Below are 19,424 nucleotides of genomic sequence, written 5' to 3' on the forward strand. Positions count from 1 at the left end.
ACTCCAAGTGAGAGAACAGAATGAAAAAGGATTAATGAAATTTTAAAATAGTTAAGTTAGAAGAATATACTTCTGGGGCTCCTGGGTGGCTCCGTCAGTTAAGCACCTGCCTTCAGATCAGGTCATGATCTCAGGGTGTTCAAATCCAGCCCCACATTGAGCTCCCTCTCAAGAGAGAGCCTGCTTTTCCCTCTCCCTCTGCCACTCCATTTCTTTGTGTTCTCTGGCTTGCTCGCTCTCTCTCTCCCTCAAATAAATAAATAAAATCTTAAAAAAAAAAAAAAAGGACGAATATACTTCCACTGTCTATGGCCTACCATCTAAGGCTTTATAAATTCCATTCATTTATCTATGAAATATTTACAAATCACCTCCAATATGTAGTTGATACTGATCATGCACAAAGATGAATGAGATATTCTTCTCCCAGGTTGCCCTTACAAATTATTTTGACCATCCCGTAAGAAAAATAAGAATGAAAAAAAAATAAAAACTTTCAACTGAAAAGTCCAAAAGTATATGGCTTGAAAGACAATATGATAAGGAACAATGATTTTCTCTGGCAATTGGAACAAGTTTATCTCCATAGGACAGACTGGAAACAAATGATAATACCTGTAGTTCAGTCCTTGCCCAAAGATAGACAGGAGTTGGTAGATAAATGTGTCAACTTCCTCACTCTTTTTCCAAGATGCAGGACTCTGATACATGTCCTTTGCAGGCTCTCAGAGATCTCAAATGGGACCGAACTTTTTTTACCCCATTCATGTTTTATTCGTCATCAAACTCTGTATTGACTTCCTTTTTTTCCCTCATATTATCTCCCCCCATTTCCCTACTATCTTCTAGAATAGTTTCCTAAGTAAAATACTCATACACAGATCTCTGTTACAAGGTCAACTTCTGGGGAGAAAAGTTTATGAAGATCGGTTACTACCTTAAACTTATACAACTAAAGAATTGGTAAAGGTGGGGCAATGATATCTGTATCCCAAACATAACACTGTAATTTTCAGCCTCAAGAACTGCATTGAGATAAAGGTCTTCCTGTGGACTTTTTTCCCTGCCATCCTCTGATCACTTGTCCCTTCACTGTACAATTAAAGTAAGGCTATTTAGCTGACATAGCTCAATGTCTGTCTAGCTCTTTCCCACCAACATGTGACAATTAGTTTATTAATATTTTTGAAAGATGGTGTAATTCAAGGAAAGAACAAGGTCTTGGAGTAAGAAAGATCTGAGCTTAAATCTCATTTCTACCTCTTATTTGCTGTGAATATTAATCTACTCTTCCAAGTTTCAGCAGCCTCTTCTATAATATGATGCTAATAATAATAGAATCTTCATCATAAGGTCTTTGCAAGGATAAAATAAAATTTTATATATATATATATATACTTAACATGGCTTTGTTGGCACTGCACATGTAACCCCTATTATGGTGATGATTTCTTCTTTGAGAACAAAAATTTTTCATTTGATTTTATGTTAGTGGCAAATGAATACTTAGAATAAAATCAGAAACTGGATTTTATTGATCTCTTGGAGTAAATGGACAAATTTAAGACTTCTTATATAAAGGAAGCTACTCTGGCTATTTTAGTGTACAGGTAAAAGGCTCCGGCAGAGCACTAATCCTCTCATTGGTTTTGGGAAATCTGCCTTTAGAACTTTCATTTCACAGGCCCAAAGACACTTAAAAAGCAAATAGCCCTATCTATTTCTACCAGTTGCTTTCCCACTGATAATTTTCCTGGCCCAAGGTAACAATATATGAAAGTTGAGCTTATCTGGAAGGCACTAAATTACTTCACTACTTTTGTTTAAAAAACAGAATAATAATGTGGCTCTGTCTAGGCAGGATTGTTTATTCCTAAGGATCCATAATGTTCTCTGCGAATAGTCAAGCCTATAAACTTTGGCAGTGCCAACACAGTAGCTTTTAGCTATTAGGTGTCTTCATGGTGGCAGGTCCTTTATACATTTTATATGAATTTTCATGTCAATACTATGTAGGTAGATTAAAGAGGTTCTAGTTTGTTAAGTTACCTCTTGAAGGTCAAACGGCAAGTGCTTGGTGTGAAAGATTGTTTTAGTCTTGCTCTGGATGATTTCAGCTCCTCTATTTTTCTACTAATACTTTCTGTCTTTATATTAACCTATACATATGTAATATATGTATATTTTTATATTTATATACAGAGAGAATGGGGGGTTTTAGTGGAAAAAAAGAAAAAGAAATCCTTGCTTAATTTTATTTATTTATTTATTTATTTATTTATTTATTGTTCTTTTGTTATCTTTTTTAAAAAACATATGACATATTATTTATTTCAGGGGTACAGTTCTGTGATTCATAATTGTTACACCATTCACAATACTTGCCATAGCACATACCCTCCCAATATCCATCACCCCACCACTCCACCCCTCCCACTCCCCTCCACTCCAGCAACCCTCTTTGTTTTAATCAGGTAAAATATGTTGACAAATGTATTGAATAAATTTTTTTATTTACTTGGATTATATTTTGTGAGTACTGAATCTGTGTCCCAACTTTGTGAGCCACCAAGCCTACAGCAATAACTAAGTTAGTCTTCATTTCAAGGTTTTAGTCTCTAGTTGGGGAGACATATCAGTAATATTGCAAGGTGATAGACTTTTCAAAATGTACTGTGGTAAGAGATAATGATGAGGAAATGAAGCCAACTTGAGTATTCTAAGAAGTCCTCAAAGAAGCATTGAGGTCGAGTCTGATGATATTGAGAATGTTCTGAGTTCATACTATATGCCTGGTACTCTTCTACTGCTTCCTGTGGATGAACTCCTTAATTCTTTGTAATAACCATATGTCCTAAATGATCAATGCAGTTTTTAGTGCATTAAGATAAAAAATAGAGGGCAAGAGAGGTGAAGTGACTTTGTCAGTGTCTCATTACCACTAAGAGGGAGAAAGAGAGTACGTGTCTTTCACCACTTTGGTTAAGTTATTCCTAGATATTTTATTGTTTTTGGTGTAATTGTAAATGAGAGTGTTTTCTTAATTCATTTTCTGCTGCTTCATTGTTAGTGTATAAAAATGCAACGGATTCCTGTTCAATGATTTTGTATCCTGTGATTTTACTGAATTGATTTATCAGTTCTCGTAGTTTTTTGGTGGAGTTGTCAGATTTTTCCTATATATAGTATCATGTCATCTGCATAAAGTGAGAGTTTTATTTCTTCCTTACCAGTTTTGATCCCTTTTATATCTTTTTCTTGTCTTATTGGTGTGGCTAGGGCTTCCAGTACCAATTTGAGTAAAAGTGGTGAGAATGGTCATCCTTGTCTTGTTTCTGATCTTACATGAATAGCTTTCAGTTATTCACCACTGAGTATGACATTGGCTATGGGTTTTTCATATAAGGACTTTATTATATTGAGCTATATTCCCTCTAAACCCACTTTGCATAGGGCTTTTATTGTAAATGGATGTTGCACTTAATCAAATGCATTTCCTGCATCTTTTAGAATGAGCATATGGTTTTCATCCTTTTTTTTTTATTGATGTGATATTTTATATTGATTATTTTGTGAGCATTGAACCACCCTTGCAGCCCAGGGATAAATCTGACTTGGTCATAGTGTATGATATAATATACTGTTGTATTTGGTTTACTAATGTTTTGTTGAGGATCACTGTACCTATATTAATTAGAGATAATGGCCTTTATTGGGTTTTGATATCCATATGATACTCGCCTCATAGAATGAATTTGAAATTTCCCTTCCGCTTGTATTTTTTGGAATAAGTAGAGAAGAATGGATATTAACTCTTCTTTAAATTTTTGGTAGAATTTCCTCAGAAGCCATCTGGTCCTGGGCTTTTGTTCTTTGGGAGTTTGTTGTTGTTGTTGTTGTTTTTGTTTTGTTTTTGGATTACTGACTATTTCATTGGTGGTAATCAGCCTGTTCTAAATTTTCTGTTTCTTCCTCTTTAGTTTTGGTAAGCTATATGTTTCTAGTAATTTATCCTTTTCTTCTAAGTTGTCTGATTTGTTGGCATATAGGTTTTCATAATATTCTATTATTATTTATATTTCTGTGGTGTTGGTTGTTATTCCTCCTCTTTCATTGGTAATTTTGTTTATTTGGGTTTCTCTCTCTGTCTCTGTCTGTCTGTCCCTCTCTCTAAATGAGTCTTGCTGAAGGTTTATCAGTTTTGTTGATCTTTTCAGAGAACCAAGCCCTGGTTTCATTGACCTATTGTTTTTGGTTTTTATATGATTTATTTCTGGCCTACTTTATTATTTCTTTCTTTTTGCTGGGTTTGGGTTTTGTTCTTGTCTTTTTCTTTTTCTAGATCCTTAGGTATAAAGTTAGGTTGTTCATTTGAGACTTTTCTTGCTTCTTGAGATAGACCTATATTACTACAAACTTACCTCTTAGAAGCATTTTTGCTGAATCCTAAAGAATTTGGACACTTGTTTTCATTTTCATTTGTTTTCATGCAATTTTTAAAAATGTTTTCTTGGTTGACCCATTCTTTGTTTAATAACATGTTAATTTAATTTAATCTCCATATATCAGTGCCTTCTCCAGATTTTTTCTTGTGTTTCATTTGTCCCATCACTTTTTGGTCTTTTGGCTAAGATCAAGTTTAGTTCATTTGTCCTTTCATAACATTGTGGTCAGAAAAGACACCTGGTATGACTTCAACTTTTGGAATTTGTTGAGACCTGTTTTATGGCCTAGTATGTAATCTACTCTAGAGAATGTTTCATGTGCATTTGAAAAGAATGTGTATTCTGCTGTTTTAGAATGGAATATCCTTAAAATGTCTGTTAAATCCATCTGATCCAGTATGTCATTCAAAGACACTTTTTTTTTTAATTGATTTTTTCTGTTTGGATGGTTCTGTCCATTACTGTATATGGGGTGTTAAAGTCCCCTACTACTATTACATTCCTACTGTTTATTTCTTTTGTCTGTTATTAACCGTTTGTATATTTGGGTATTCCTATGTTGGGTGCATAAGTTCTTATAATTGTTATATCATCCTGTTGGATTGTCCCCTTTCTTATTACATAGTGTCCTTCTTTGTTTCTTGTTATAGTCTTTCTTTTAACGCCTATTTTGTGCAATGTAAGTGTTGCTACACCAGCTTTCTTTTGGCATCCTTTTTCATGCTAATTATTTCTCCATCCCCTGACTTTCAATTTGCAGGTGACCTCGACCTGAAATGAGTCTCTTGTCAGCAGCATATAGATGGGTCTTAGATTTTTATCCACTCTGTCACCCTTTGTTTTTTGATTGGAGCATTTAGTCCATTTACACTTAAAATAATTATTGATAGATGTGTACTTACTGCCATTTTGCTACTTGTTTTGTGGTTGTTTCTGAAGATTTTCTCTCATCCTTTCTTCTTGTACTCTTATAGTTTGTTGGCTTTCTTCAGTGATATACTTGGATTCCTTTCTCATTATTCTTTGCATATCTATTACTGGCTTTGATTCGTGGTTACTGTTAGATTTGTACACAACTTTTTCTGCATATATCAGTCTGTTTTAAGTTGATGGTCACTTAAATTTGAGCCCATTCTTTACTCCTCTCCCCTCACCACTTTTTAGGTATGTGGTGTCATATTTTACATAATTTCATTTTATTAATCCCTTGACTGATTTGTACTGAAATATTTATTTTTACTGCTTTTGTGGGTTTTCTGTGTGTGTTTTCTTGTTTTTTGTTGTTTTAAAAAATTTTTTTGGTTTGTTTTTTATCTTTTTTTTTTTCTTCATCCTCTCACTCATAGTCTTTCCTTTCCACTCAATGAATCCCCCTTTTGGTATTTCTTGCAGTCTTGATTTAGTGGTCATGACCTCCTTTAGTTTTTGTTTGTCTGAGAAATTCTTTATCTCTCCTTCTATTCTAAATGAGTCTTTGGGCACTTTGGTGGCTCAGATGGTTAAACATCTGCCTTTAGCTCAAGGCATGATCCCAGGGTGCTGGGCTGCTTCTTCTTCCTCTTCTCCCTCCCCCTGCTTGTAAGTATTCTCTCTCTCATGCTCTCTCTCAAGTAAATAATATAAAGTCTTTAAAAAAATACAAAATAAATTATAGTCTTGCTGGATAGGATATCCTTAGCTGCAGATTTTTTCCATTTCAGCTCTTTGATTATGTCATGTCACTCCCTTCTGGCCTGTAAAATTTCTGATGAAAACTCCACTGATAGAAATGGGGTTTCCCTTCTATGTAACTGTCCTTATTTCTTTTGCTGCTTTCATATAAATGAAATGAATATACATACATATATACTTATGTATACTTTGATGTATATGTATATTCATTTATTTACTTTGTCATTACTTTTTGCTATTTTAATTACTATATGCCTTGGTGTGGACCTCCTTGGGTTGGATTTTGTGGAGGAAGTATCTTTGTGCCTCCTAGATCTAGATATCTGTTTTCTTCCCCAGATGAGGGAAATTTTCAGCTATTATTTCTTCAAATAAATTTCTTGCCCCCCTTATTTCTCTCTTCTTCTGGAATCCCTTTATTGTGGATCTTGTTATGCTTGATGAAGTCACTGAGTTCCCTAAGACTCTTCTCAATTTGCATAATTTTCTTTCAGCTCTCTGCTTAGCTTGGTTACTTTACATTACTCTGTCTTTTAGGTCATTGATTTATTCCTCTGCTTCATCTAAGCTGCTATTTATTCCATCAAGTTTATTTTTAATTTCATTTATTGTGTTCTTGAGCTCTAATTGGTTCTTTTCATCTCTATGTTAAGGGGCTCACTTAGGTCTTCTACTCTTTTCTCCAGTCCAGTGAGTATCTTCATGAATATTACCTTAAATTCTCTATCAGGCATATTGATTTGTTTCACTTTTGTCTCTTGCCGTGCTTCAGTCCTGTTCTTTCATTTGGGAGATATTTCTCTATCCATTTTGTCTGACATACTACATCTATTTCTGTATGTTAGGTAAATCAGCTCCTTCTCTTGCTTTTTTTTTTTTTTTTTTAAAGATTTTATTTATTTATTTGACAGAGAGAGATCACAAGTAGACAGAGAGGCAGGCAGAGAGAGAGAGAGAGAGGGAAGCAGGCTCCCTGCTGAGCAGAGAGCCTGATGCGGGACTCAATCCCAGGACCCTGAGATCATGACCTGAGCCAAAGGCAGCGGCTTAACCCACTGAGCCACCCAGGCGCCCCCCTTCTCTTGCTTTTAACAGTAATAACCTTATGAAAAAGAGGTTTTTAATGTCCTGCAGTACAGTGAGTGTCTGTTGTTCACCATGGCCTGCTGCTTCAGAGAGTGTCTCCTGTGTGTGTTGCATGTACTCTGCTGTTGATTCTTGGCTTCTTTATTCTTCAGTCCATTTGTCTGCAGAGACTCTCACAAGATCCACCCCTGCTCCCACCAAACTGAGGTCTGGCAAAATGCACAAGTCAGGAGATGTGGTATTGTCAGAGTTTGTGCAGGTCTTCTAGGGAAGGGGCCTACAATGCCAGGACTGAGAGGAGTAAGACTGGGGAGAGCAGATCTCACAAAATGTAGGAGGGAGGGGCTTGGTGCAAGCAAGTTAGGTAAGTAGTATTGGTAGTGTTCTGATTCTTGAAGGTGGACATTGTTTATTCTGGATATGGAGACAGTGAAGGGAAACTGGTGCCTGCCAGCTTCTTTGTTCCAGGGGGGTGTCTTCCCATGATCCCTGTTTCTCTAGGCAACACTCTGAGATGAGCAAATCAATTTCCCAAATCTGTCCCAGCATTTTTCAAACTGCTGGTTCTATGCTGTACCCACACAGGCTGTTTTTCATTCAGTCTCTTTAAGGGTGGGGGCTCTACTTCCAAATGCAGTCCAGACTCTCCCAGAAGTGAGCCCACTGATTTTTTTAAATTACAGGCTTTAAGTCCCACTCATTTTAAGAACTCATGCAATTTGGTCACTCTCACTTCCAAAGGTATTTTTTTTTTTTTTTTTTTTTGGGATTCATCCTTTCTTTCTTTTTTTTTTTTTTTTACAGCTTTATAAACATATATTTTTATCCCCAGGGGTACAGGTCTGCGAATCGCCAGGTTTACACACTTCACAACACTCACCATAGCACATACCCTCCCCGATATCCATAACCCCACCCCCTCTCCCAACCCCCTCCCCCCATCAACCCTCAGTTTGTTTTGTGAGATTAAGAGTCACTTATGGTTTGTCTCCCTCCCAATCCCATCTTGTTTCATTTACTCTTCTCCTACCCCCTCGACCCCCCATGTTGCATCTCCTCTCCCTCATATCAGGGAGATCATATGATAGTTGTCTTTCTCCGATTGACTTATTTCGCTAAGCATGATACCCTCTAGTTCCATCCACGTCGTCGCAAATGGCAAGATTTCATTTCTTTTGATGGCTGCATAGTATTCCATTGTGTATATATACCACATCTTCTTTATCCATTCGTCTGTAGATGGACATCTAGGTTCTTTCCATAGTTTGGCTATTGTAGACATTGCTGCTATAAACATTCGGGTGCATGTGCCCCTTCGGATCACTATGTTTGTATCTTTAGGGTAAATACCCAGCAGTGCAATTGCAGGGTCATAGGGTAGTTCTATTTTCAACATTTTGAGGAACCTCCATGCTGTTTTCCAGAGTGGTTGCACCAGCTTGCATTCCCACCAACAGTGTAGGAGGGTTCCCCTTTCTCTGCATCCTCGCCAGCATCTGTCATTTCCTGACTTGTTAATTTTAGCCATTCTGACTGGTGTGAGGTGATATCTCATGGTGGTTTTGATTTGTATTTCCCTGATGCCGAGTGATATGGAGCACTTTTTCATGTGTCTGTTGGCCATCTGGATGTCTTCTTTGCAGAAATGTCTGTTCATGTCCTCTGCCCATTTCTTGATTGGATTATTTGTTCTTTGGGTGTTGAGTTTGCTAAGTTCTTTATAGATTTTGGACACTAGCCCTTTATCTGATATGTCATTTGCAAATATCTTCTCCCATTCTGTCAGTTGTCTTTTGGTTTTGTTCACTGTTTCCTTTGCTGTGCAAAAGCTTTTGATCTTGATAAAATCCCAATAGTTCATTTTTGCCCTTGCTTCCCTTGCCTTTGGTAATGTTCCTAGGAAGATGTTGCTGCGGCTGACGTCGAAGAGGTTGCTGCCTGTGTTCTCCTCAAGGATTTTGATGGATTCCTTTCTCACATTGAGATCCTTCATCCATTTTGAGTCTATTTTCATGTGTGGTGTAAGGAAATGATCCAATTTCATTTTTTCTGCATGTGGCTGTCCAATTTTCCCAACACCATTTATTGAAGAGGCTGTCTTTGTTCCATTGGACATTCTTTCCTGCTTTGTCGAAGATGAGTTGACCATAGAGTTGAGGGTCCATTTCTGGGCTCTCTATTCTGTTCCATTGATCTATGTGTCTGTTTTTGTGCCAGTACCATGCTGTCTTGATGATGACAGCTTTGTAATAGAGCTTGAAGTCCGGAATTGTGATGCCACCAACTTTGGCTTTCTTTTTCAATATTCCTTTGGCTATTCGAGGTCTTTTCTGGTTCCATATGAATTTTAGGATTATTTGTTCCATTTCTTTGAAAAAAATGGATGGTACTTTGATAGGAATTGCATTAAATGTGTAGATTGCTTTAGGTAGCCAAAGGTATTTATTATGGCATTAGTCCTCCCCATTAATGAGCTCCCCAGTGTGAAAGTGTCTCTCTGTCCTTTTTGCCTCTGGCTCCCTTCTCACCACAAATGGCCACAGTCCATTTTACTTCCTGACCATGTTTTTGTCCTTCCCTACTTCTTTGATGTGACTTCTTCAATATCTACTTGTGGAGTTTGTTCTGCCAATCTTCAGGTCATTTTTTGGGTTATTTACACTGATATAGGTGTTATCTAGTTATATCTATGGAACAAGGCAGGCTTAAGATTCTACTACTCCACTATCTTCCTAGCTGACTGGAAATAAATATTTTAAATCTCAGCACAGACTGAGGCAGGTAAAATCATGCCCCTCTTCCCAAAGATATTACATTCTAATCTATAAAACCTGTTACTTTGTTACTTTACATGACAAAAATGACTTATTCAATGTGATTATAATTATGGGCCATGACATGGGAAAATTCTCCTAGGTGAGATCTCTAATTACATGGGTCAGTGAGCCCAATGTAATTACATGAGTTTTTAAAAGTGGAGAACCTTCCCTAGCTGTGGTCAGAGGGAGATGTTATTATGGAAGAATGGAAAGAGATGCTATGTTACTGACTTTAATATAGAGCAAGGGATCCAGAATCCAAGGAATGTGGGTGTTCTCTAGAAAACAGAATAGCCTAGGGAAACAATTCTGTCACAGAGCCTCCAGGAAGGAATGTAATCTTGATAACCTTGATTTTAGCCTAAAGAGATCCATGTCTGATTTTTGACTTACAGAACTGTAAGAAAATAAATATGTATTGTTTCAAACCACTAACTTTGTGGTAATTTGTTACAGCAGCAATAGAAAACTAACCCACTGAGATTGAGACAGAGGGTCAGAAAAGGATGCACACACATCATACACTCCAGACATAGACTTATGAGAGATTTGACTCTAGGCACTGTAATCTGTCCATCACACTAACCCATGCTGGAGAACCATATTTTCTCCAGAAGCCTCTCTTTTGTGGATCAAGGACAGATTTTATAGCAGAAGGAGACATAATTTTTTTGGTCTGACATGAAAATACTTACACAGAGTAAAGATATACTACTACGACATCGGATTTTATGGAAGGCAAGTATAAAAGACATCATATTGAGGAACATGTCTGTGTCTTCTCTAAACTTAGCATAGAAGCTATTGTCTATTATGTTTGGCAATGCCAGTTATATTCAAACATGACTGATAAATACCATCTTACTCTTTATTGATAGGAGACACTGTGCAACTAGAAGGGAATTTAATATTACCACAAAACAGAAACTTTATAACACAGTGTATTTCATATTGCCTTTGTTTGTCTAAAAAATGAAGACTAACAGTAACAATTTTTAAAATACGTGAACCTAGCAACAAAAATTTAATAAATCGAATGCTAATAAATAAATCTAATCACATAGGCTTGGTCAAAAATATATCACTGTTTTTATATTAGTATTTTGTTCTATTTTAAATTTAGATAGATAGATGGAAAGATAGATATAGGATGTGACATATAATACTGGATAAAACACAAAACAGGGAAATATATATATATATATATGTTTAAAATTTTTCATCTATATATCTGTATATCTATATATCCCTATCTATCTCTCTATATCTGGGTTTCAAATAATTTTATTTCATATATTGTAACAAAATATCTTATAAAATTATAGTATTTTTAATTGTGCAAGAATAAACATGATACTGAAAATGTAGTTTGTGTAATGCTCTGGTGTATATGCATGCCTGTGAGTACTTACCCCCACCCATCTCTACCAACATACACATTGCATTTAAGCTATATAATATTACCTATAGTGGGAGTTAAACATAGTTTTTATATTCAGTGACAACTCTGGATATTTAATAGTTATTTTCTAAAATGTTATTTTGAAAAAAATTCAGATGGCTCATCCAACTGCCATAGGAAAAATACATGCATATTAAGGGATACTGTGATCATAATAAAAAGAAATTGTTGGAGTGTACTTCTCATTCACCACTTCTCAGCTAAGTATATACGACATAGTTGCATATACTGCTCTATATCCTGTGTACTTGAGCGAGTGTGTATATACAGTTAATTTTTGAAAGTGATCCCAGAGATTAGTAGTGAGGAACTAGAAAGGGGAAATAAGGAAGAAGAAAAAGCCAGTCTAAGGGTACATCATCAAATTGGTCATCATTAAAGGCAATAATTCTCTATTGCAGCTACTCGGCTCTACCATTACAGGACAAAAGCAGCCACAGGAATTTAATAAATAAGTGGGTGTGGCTGTGTTTCCATAAAGTTTTATTTACAAAAGCAGTTGATAACTTGCTGACCCCTAGTTTTAATAATGGGAAAAATAACTTCTGTAATATGAGATTACATATATGTGTACATATCAATATTACATATATATACACACATATTTGAGGTATTTACTAAGTTATTAAATAAGAAGTTTAGAAAATAGAGCTGATGAAGACAAAATACTGAGCATGATCTAAGCTGATGTGTTAAATCCTATCAAGTAAAAACAGAATGAATGAAAAGTCACATGCTGAGAGCATAGGAAGTAACATTAAGATTGGAATCAGGAACTTAGTTCCTAATCCTTTCTTTACTTCATATTTATGATTTTAGGCAAAACTCTTAAATCATCTGTACTTAAATTTCATCATTTAAAAAATGTGAACAGTATTAGAAACTTCCAAAGTTGTTGTGAAAGTTAAATGTAAACTCTGTGGAGCTGTATGAACTCTGTGCCTGCCATATAATAAGCATTCAATAAATACCGGTTAAAACTCAATCAGATAGCTTACACAAAAGGTATATCATTTCACTTACTGAAACTGACTTCTGCGCTCACACATTCTGTCTGTATTTACAGCAGTAAGGCCATTTTGCCTAAACTCACAAATCAGCTGTGTGAGAGTCAGCAACAGTACATTCTTTCTGACAGAAGCCTCATGGAGATATGTCTAGAGGCAGGAATTCGGGTATCCCAGGAGCATGAGGTAATTTTTGAGGCTTCTCTGAAACATGAAATTCTATGACCCTGAATCACATCTCTTTTTGCTTCTAGAAAATGTAATTAACAATAATATACTTTCTAACTTTTGATAACAGATGAGTTAGAAAGCAAAAGCTACCTAAAGATAGTCTGCAGAAATGGTAGCAAGCAATTAATTTTGCCAAGTGAGAGCATGACATCTCCCGTCTTTAAAGATTACTCCTAATGGATCTTCTTCCCTAAGAGATACATAACTGTGACTCTCAAAATGATCTCACATCCTGGGGAAAAAACCTTTCCAGGAATATATCACTAAGGGATGGGGAAACCTCATCAGTTTTTTCAATAGAGTCAGTGGGTTAGGTTACGTCTTTTAGAATGAGATTTAAGCTTCAATATCATGGAGTGAGAATTCACAGTTGTAACATTCACTTATCAAGAATCAATAAGCTTCATTCTGAAAACCCTTCCATCATCAGCAGGGAGAGGAATCTCTTCACGGTTGCTGTCTTTCTTGGTTGCTGTTTTGGAGTGCCCACTGTCTCAAGAAATAGTGTAAGCCCCTGTCAGAAGTGAGTGCATTTCAGCAGGAAATCATTCTTCTCACAACATCACTTCTTTGGGAATGCATCTCTAAAGTCATTAAAGGTTTACTGAGTGCCTCTTAGGTTGCTGCTTATGTGAAATGTGGTGAAGAGATGCAGAGACATGGATAGGAGGAAAGGAAAAGCTAGTATCACCCAATTTAGCTAGGTTAGTAAAACATTTCAGTAGAACTTTCTGGGAAGTGTTCTTATATCTATAGCACTTTTCAGTTATTCAGGTGATTTTCTTGTTGCAGACTGATGATAATTTTTCATTCATTAATTTAACCAACATCACTGTCACTTAGTCTGGCTCAGATCTTGGATTACAGAATTAACATGATAAATAAAATGTCATCTCTGTTTTCAAGAAGCTCGTATTCTAATTGAGAGAAATACATGATTTAGGTATTATAAAATTCACAGTGAAGATGGTTATGTCATGGAGGTGTCTCGTTGCTATGTACCTCACCCTCTATGTGGACTTTTCTCAACAAATAGACACATATAAGGAGGGGGACGATGTTTGCAATAATGTTAGATAATGTTAAGTTCAGAACTTAGGTACGATCCCAGGTGATTTAGGTATGACTTAGGTATGACTTAGGTACGACTCCTTCTGCTGATTTATTCATTTGACTTTCTTGGTTTCTCCCCTTGGATAATTCTTTGGGCTCTGTAACTCAGTGACTGTGATCTTCTCAACTCCATTATTTAGAATTTGAGTTTCAATTAATTTTTTCTGATTTTAATCTTGTTACAGTGTCATGCAGATTTTTAAGTGTGAACACATGACTTTATATACCAAATTTTCTGGGGGAAATGTAGAACACCCTTCCCACCTCCCCAGGGCCTTCATCCAAGGACTCCCTAAATTCATACACCTCTACTCAAACTCACTAAAATTTTAGAGGATCTGGGTAAATACACATGATGTGTAGGAAATGTAATCTCATAATCTTTCCTAGAGTCAATCAAGTCTTCCCAGAGGAGGAAATAGTTGAGATGAGACTTAATGGACAAAGGCATTTTGTTACTTAGAACAGTTTAAAAGAGCATTCCAGATGGAGAGAGTCTCATGTTCAGTTGTCTAGAAATATACAAATATACTTCAAATAACCATAAAATCACTAAGAATGGCCAAATCATCAAGTCAAACATGAAGTGCTTAGGGAGACATGGTTATATGACGAAGAGGCTTGTGGATCTTGATAAAGATTCAAATTATAGTATATTTCCTTGCAAACAACCAAAGGATGCCAAGAAGACAGTGAATGAAACTGTTATATAGTCATCAGTTCAAAGAAGATGGGATAAAGAAAGCAAAAATCAGAGGTAAGAGACAATGTCTAGAGTCAAGAAGGCCAAATGACAAGGGTCTGAAATATGACAAGGTTGTCAGGGATGGAGAGCATGAAAAAAGTGGGGTTAGAAAATATTGTCTGTGGAGGGACGCCTGGGTGGCTCAGTTGGTTGGACGACTGTCTTCGGCTCAGGTCATGATCCCGGGGTTCCAGGATCGAGTCCCACATCGGGCTCCCAGCTCCATGGGGAGTCTGCTTCTCCCTCTGACCTTCTCCTCGTTCATGCTCTCTCTCACTGTCTCTCAAATAAATAAATAAAATCTTAAAAAAAAATATTGTCTGTGGAGACAGTGTCATAATAGATAGCAAGTTGACAGAGGTACACCCAGATTTGGAGGTCAGATAGATTCTAATTTGAAGACCTTTATTTGGAAGTTATCTGCATAAGCATAATAGCTGAGACCATTGACATAATTCAAATTGACTAAGAGAAATTTCCTGGGGGAGAACAGAATATCAGGGATATAGTCTAAGGATCATGAACCACCATTCATTCAACACTTATTTATGAGCCTTTTTTAGGCCTAAAGTTGGTGCACCCTCAAGCCTCCTACAAGAGGGGTGGGAGAGAAGCAAAAAAAAAAAAAAAAAGAATTTCACATATAACGTATTTTGAAAATAGGGACAAAATACAAAATGCCAACACTTAAGTTCACTTATTCATTCATCAATTTATTTTACAAAAAAAAAAAAAATTCAGGAAGCACCTTTTCTTTTGTTAGCCATTATGCTGGGCAATTTGGATGCAGCAGTGAAAAAATCACATATACTTGCCTCTCAGCCTATTAGTGTTTTCTCCTTGTTCTCTGTACTATCACATGACTTCTTCTCCAAATTACAATCTCTGAAACATGCTATTGACACAGAACATCACTTGTGAACTAATGGGTGCTACAATTAAGAACTAGAAAAATAAAATCTGACAACATAATGAGGATTATGAGAAAGACACAAAAAATCTGCATTGTATTTCTCAGTGCTGGGGTTATATGGGTAAATTCATGCATGTAAAAAGCTTATTTTATTTTCTGAGGTAATTCACCTCTTGAAGGTGAAAACTAATCGATTGGGAATAGAGTGAATATGATTTCAATTGCATTGTCCTTTAGACTTTTACTAGAGAAGACAGCTGATGCCCTAAGTGATTATAATGTATTCTGGATATTCACCCTCACTGACGTGACTACTCCGTTGTGTTCTGTGGCTAACAAACACATTCTTCCAAGGTACAACTTCACTAACATTAAATCAAAATCTGTATGGCCTGCTTCTAGTTGTCACTCTTATGAGACAGGTGAAGATTTTATCCTATCTCAACTCTACTTATGAAAATAATACTTTGTTTAATGGAAAGAAGAAGGGAAGAAGGAAGAACAACAACAACAACAACAACAAAATGTCGGTTTGCCTAACTGGAGACATTCAGCACCTATGGTTTTTCAGACATATTCTAATATCATATAGTGGGAATGTTTCCGTAGGACTTGTTAGAATAAACTTAAGATAGAAGAACAAACTCAGGTTGCTGAGTTTTAAGAGAATCATTTGATATCAAAAGCAATTCTCAGTTTAGTACTGAACCAAAGTGTTTCATTATCATTGGGGAACCAAGAGGTCCTATCTAAGGAAAGACTGAAAGAAGAGAAAGTCCAAACAGATGGGATATCTCAAAGTCCAGGGAAACAGGTGAAGTAGAAATCTGTGGCAGGAGTAGCACTCCAAAGTGAGAAAATGACCAACTATGTCAAAACTATGTATTTGGCAGGTTTTTGCCTCTTGTTTTTTTCTTCCTGTGTGTATCTTTGTGTGTGTGTGTGCATATTTGGGAGGCAAAGAAACAGGGAACAAGAGATGCAGACAGATGTCTCATGTTAGGACTGGGTTTTACCTTTTCCGAAAATTTTTTTGCTTGTTTCTTTGTTTGTTTTTTCCAAAGATCACAGCAATAGTCCAGCTCAGGTACATAGGATAATTAAAAGGTTAAATTAAAAGGTTATATTTCAATCAGAACAGAAACACTTCATGTTTGGAGCATATAAATATGCAGTCTCCATATGTATACATGTGAGGCTTGTCTGAATCCTTTTTGACCCTAAAAGAAACGTTAAAACAAAAAGATGTTACCTCCAAATATTTCCAAGTGACATTATGTAAACAAAGTGTTTGGTGTTTGTGATTGTCTGTCTATCTATCTACCTATCTATCTATCCATCCGTCCATCCATCTATCCATCTATTATCACCATCATAATCTATGTTCCCTTTAACACAGTATCCTAAGGAAGAAAAAAAGCAAATGCATTTGATAATTTTAGAATATAGCCAAGTGACACTTGGGAAGATATGCTATTTGAATCTCACCTTCTTGTGAATTATGTTGTTTGGAAGGTGCATATGTGTATATGGAGCATTTATCACATTGGTTTTGGTAGATAGGTCTTTTGTGAGAGATTTTTAGTTGGTTTCTGCTTTAAAGACATGTCAACATACTTTTTTTTTTCATATCACCAATGAAATGGATTTTAACCCAAAAAACAGGAGGAGAAATTAAATTATGTAACTGGAAGTTAATATTTATTTATTTTTTATTACCCTGAACTGAAGATATTGACATTTATGAAGTTAATTCTTAAGGCAGTCATTCTGTAGAGGTCTCAGTTTATGTAGATAGTCTTGCATTGCTCCAGATCTCTTGGAAAGACTGCATGCATTTTCTATGAAAGAACCATATCGATGCTTTTCTCCCAAGAGGACTTTACTCAGATGTTCTTTGATACGTCTATACAGATGATTGCACAATCCAGAATGAGTTGTGTGTGTGTGTGTGTGACATGTTTACATCTTTCAAGAAACATAATTGAAAGAAATAAGCATGTGTATGTGTGTGTATACATGTATATATATACATGTATATATATATGTATGTATGTATACACACACATACACATGCTTATATGTCAGGGAGATAACCAAAGTTGGCATCATTGACCCTAATTTCTTTTCTGTTTGCTATTTCTTTCTATAAAAATATATTTCTCTCTATAAAGTATAAAAAATAAAAATTTCTCTCTATAAAAATATAAAAATATGAGGGCTTCAAGGAAACCTATGGGTCATTTAGCATAACCATCTCAAATTACGTAGTTGAGAAAATTAATGTCCATAAAAGTAAACTGACTTGTGGTAAGTCCTATAGCAGGACTAGAATGTAGTGTGCCCAATTTTCACTCCATCCATCCCCCAAAAAGCCATTTTCCCCACAGACTTTATCTGTGATCTATGATTACGCTCTATCCAAAAATTTCTGAGGCAACTATTCAAGTTCCTGTGACTTTTTTAAAGCTGAGTAACTCTAAGGAAATGAGGACGAAATTTTAACTTTTTATCATTTATAACCTGAATTAGGATCCAGCAGCATTTCATACTTTTAGAATAAATCTTGATGCTGGATATTGAAGAACCATAATAGAATTTGAGCAGTTTTATTTTCTTTTTCTTATCTTTTACTGACAAGCTAAAAGCATTTCTAACGCTCTGCTAATATCTACACAGGAGTTAGCTGCTATGGAATATAGCAGAAGAATATAGGAGCAGTAGTAATGATAACAACAACAACATAAACAATAAATACTTACTGTATTTAATGTAATACTTGTATTAGTTTGCTAGGGCAGCCATAACATGGGTGGTTTCAAAATGGGTGGTTTACACAGAAGAAATTTATTGTCTCACTTACAAAGGTTGAAAGTCCAAAATCAAGGTGTCCACAGGTTTTCTTCCTTCTGAGGGATGTGAATTTAGTCCATGCCTCTCATCTGGCTTCTAGTGGTTTTCTGAAAACTTTTGGCATTCTTCAGCTCGTAGAAGTATTACTCTGATAGCTGCCTTCATCTCCAGGTGTTTTTCTTATGTGCATGTATGTCTCCAAACTTCCCTGTTTGAAAATGAAACCAATCATATTGAACAAAGGTCCACCATAAAAGTCTAATTTTAATTCCATTACATCTATAAAGACCCCTTCTCTCAATAAGGCCACATTGTGAGTTACTGAAGGATAGGACTTCAAGGTACAAATTTTTGAGGGACACAATTCAACCCATAACAATAACAGTGAGTAAAAGAACAATAATTAAAATTCCCAAATATTTACTAGATAATGTACCAAATAATATGCTGAGGTGTGTTATACATGTTTAATAATCACAATTCTGAAAGTAATATATTAGTAGCCTAATTTTCTAAAAGGAGATAAAATTTGATAATTTTTCCAAAGCCACCAAACCAGCAAGACATTCATTTGTAAATGATGGTGACTGTACATCAAGTCCATTTGACAATGACTGGAAATATTATAGTTTTCATTGAGGATATTGTACTAGAATCTAGTGGGTATAGTCCAGGGATGCTCATGCTAAACCTTCTAAAATGTGCAGGACAGCATCCCTTCCCCAATAGCAAAGAACCCAAAATGTCAACAATCACAATGTTGAGAACATTTGCTATAAGAGTAAAATCTAGGCCTTGAAACAAGTCAGACGAACCCTAAGGCCTGTGTTCTTAACTACTAAAGGACAAAATCAGTAGGAGGAGTGCTTCCTGCTTGAATCGGAGCTAGTATTCGGAGTTTGTGTATAAGTGGTGAGGAGAGCGTGGCTCAGAGCTGTGGGAATGGAAGCCTTCTTTTCCTTAAAAACCTCATAGCCTTTTTTTCATACTAGCACTAATTTTTAAAAGTTTAGTTTGCTGTTACATTGTTAGTAGTAATGTAAATTTTCAGATGGTATTGGAATAATGCAGAAGGGCTG

Source organism: Lutra lutra, chromosome 17 (assembly GCF_902655055.1).
Source record: "Lutra lutra chromosome 17, mLutLut1.2, whole genome shotgun sequence".
Lineage (NCBI taxonomy): Eukaryota > Metazoa > Chordata > Mammalia > Carnivora > Mustelidae > Lutra > Lutra lutra.